The 2986-nt window shown below is 35.4% G+C and overlaps 1 long non-coding RNA gene across 1 annotated transcript; it reads left to right on the top strand.

Annotated features, from left to right (window-relative positions):
- Nucleotides 1-1014: 1014 nt before the first annotated feature.
- Nucleotides 1015-1887, top strand: LOC125548190. The gene is made up of 2 exons (XR_007300927.1): nt 1015-1131; nt 1667-1887. It is a non-coding gene; the product is annotated as an uncharacterized LOC125548190 (long non-coding RNA).
- Nucleotides 1888-2986: the final 1099 nt, after the last annotated feature.

Raw genomic sequence — 2986 nt, 5'->3', positions numbered from 1 at the left:
GCAAGAAATTTCAAAGTATCGTGTCAGTTAGAATTATCACATGGGTACCCATTTTCTCCATGAAAATACCTCATGTAATGCTATGTTCCATATTTTCTACATTATGTTAAGTTCATAGTTTATACATTGTTTCAACATTATATTTTGTACTGAGACATGCAGCCATATATTCTATTTCTGCTTCAATATATTCTCCCATGTGCATTCTAATAGACAATTGGCCCTCTTCTTTTTTGTGATAATGATAGTCCTTGATGAAATGCCACCAAGTTAGTCTACTATCTCAAGTCAGATTCGATAATAATTTATTTTACATTGCCATCTTTCTTGATTACGTACCGTGTCGTTGCAGATGATCTCAGGTAATCAGATCCAACACCCAAATTCAATTTGAGTTGCTTTTAAATGCTTCTGGGAGGCATATGATGTTGATATGCTACATTGTAGTTTATGTTTGGTAGGCTATGATATTTTTGCCCTAAACTGTCACATTTCTTAATTCCAAAATTTAATTGTTGTAGGCTGAACATGAGCATGTCTGTTTGTGGTGTTGAGGTAAAGCTCGGGTTGTTACATACCAGAGCCAAGGGCATGTCATGGACCAAGTATAGAAAGTTGGGCAGCGTGTGCAGGTCGACATGCTACAATAATATGCTTTTTAAACTGCTACAACGCATGGCCATTCGGCTATTATCTAAATTAATGCTTATATTGTTAGCATAGACCGTTCAGCTAAATTTGCAGCCATGATGTTACATTGCCAATATTTTAGAAAACTGTAATTTGCTGCCATGATGTTACACACGTGCAGGTCTATGGTAGTGTCACGAATTTGGGGGTACATCTCCTTGCACTCAGGTGGAAGGAATTCCTCGCCCTCAAGTCCAACTAATTCAGGGCCTGCATCTCTAATATACCGTGGTGATTCAAGCTTACTCTTGATCTGCCCACTACTTTCCATTCCATTTCTTGGATGAAAGGAATGTTGGTTTAATTTAACATGTTGTTCAATCTCAGAAGCACTTGATGTGCTCAACTGCTGATATATACAAGAAATACCGGATCTTGATGAAGATCGTAGTACACTTCATTCACAATTTAAATTCTTAGTGTATCTATCATCATGTCCAGGTTGGTTCCATTATAAACACATTTTAGTATCATTATCCATTCAGTGTTCTGTTTATAGTGTATTAAATGCCATTTTCCATGTGTATTTTTGTTGATTGTTGTTGGATTTGGAGGCAAACTAATTTCCTCCTTACGTATGAATTATCTGCCATCTATATGACTTCGAAATCTTCATTTTGAAGTTATGAAAGTTTGTTCCGCTCTTACATTAAGCAAGTGTCTAGAGGAAGTGTTGCTTTTGTTTAGGCTCGAGAAACAAACTATCATGCAGTATTGTGAATTTGAAATGGTCCTCTTCTCTTCCAAAAATGCATAGCAAAATTTCAAGGACCTGCAGATAGTTTCTTGAGTAACAAATTTTAGGAGGTCTGACTAATTTTCTTATGATAGTTCAGACATGCTGCCAATGAAATTCATCCTTTACAGAAAACAGCAAGTTGTTTATTCATGTGTTGTTCTGTTATTAGACTGTAGGGATAAGTTACCTTTTTGTTTTTACTGCACCAAGGTTAAAAGCTTTGTTTTCTTTTGATAGCTGCGCCTTTTTCTTCTACAATTTAGTTTCTCGAGAGTATGCCAGAGGCGTATCATACTTTTATAGAAGAGAGCAAAGACAATGTACAAGAAGCCTCGAAATGGATGCGAACATCCACTCTCGGCCACACCCCATTACAACCAAAGCCGGTGTACTCTAAACACCCCAGATTACGGATAATTGTTTACAGATATTCTCACAGATTTGGGATGTAACAATGGTTAATCTGCTCTTCATGTTTTTGATAATTGCTTTGACCATGTGTTAATTAGGCATTACTATGTATCCGGCTTTTTCTAAGATATTTTTTATGCCATCATTGCATTGAACCATGAGTGAAGCAATGATGTAAACAACTCTGGGGTATAACCATTTGGCTGATGGACTAAACATATATCTTTAGTACCTATTTCAAAACACAAAATTTCATGATGAAAAAATCAACTTGTCCATTTTCTTATATGGCTTGACTCTGTTCAATCTTACAGAGAAAGGGATTGTTTTCTTCTTTTGTGACATGACAGGAAACAAAGTCATGTGTGAGACAGAGGAGGCAACTGATTTGGCTCTTCATCATGTTGAGACTGTTGCAGCCATGTGTTATGTGTCAATTTCTTTGATGGGACAGAGGAGGGTAGAATGGGGATGATATGGCTAAGAAGTACTCCCTCATTTAGTGACTACTAGGGTGTCTGTACTAGCAACATAAGTTACATAAATTGATTGATCTTGAACTAATTTGCACATTCTTTATTTGTCCGTCATTTAGTTTTGCTTCCATCCGAAAAACATTATAAATCAGTAATAAAGGCATGTACGGATGAAAAATTATGTAAATATTAGACAACTATTTTTTGATAATTATTTGATGACAATTGAAACATGTAAATATTGGACAACTATTTATTGATAATTATTTGATGACAATTGAAACGTGCGTTGCACGTGTATGTTTACTAGTAAAGATCTAAATACTCCAAATTTTTAGAACGCCTATGTTTACTAGTAAAGATCTAAATACTTCAAATTTTTAGAACGCCTTATAGGTAAAGGAAGATCTGTCACACCCTGATTTTCATGCCACAACACTTAAGCTAATAAATCATGATAAAATGTGGTTTGACAAAAACTTTTGAGTGTTTTGGACCTTGCCTTGTTTGGATTTTGTCTGTTGTTTGCAAGTGCTCTAAAAATCAAATAAATCCTCCAACTCCTATACTTCATCTCCTTGCTCCAAACTCTTGAACCAATGATCATGCCATGTGTATAGAGCAATATGGTATTTTCTTACAAAAATAATTTGGCCAAAAAGTATTTTCA

This window comes from Triticum urartu, chromosome 3 (genome assembly GCF_003073215.2).
Source record: "Triticum urartu cultivar G1812 chromosome 3, Tu2.1, whole genome shotgun sequence".
Classification (NCBI taxonomy): domain Eukaryota; kingdom Viridiplantae; phylum Streptophyta; class Magnoliopsida; order Poales; family Poaceae; genus Triticum; species Triticum urartu.
The sequence above is the reverse complement of the archived record's forward strand: the minus strand, read 5'-3'. Positions and strand labels throughout refer to the sequence as shown.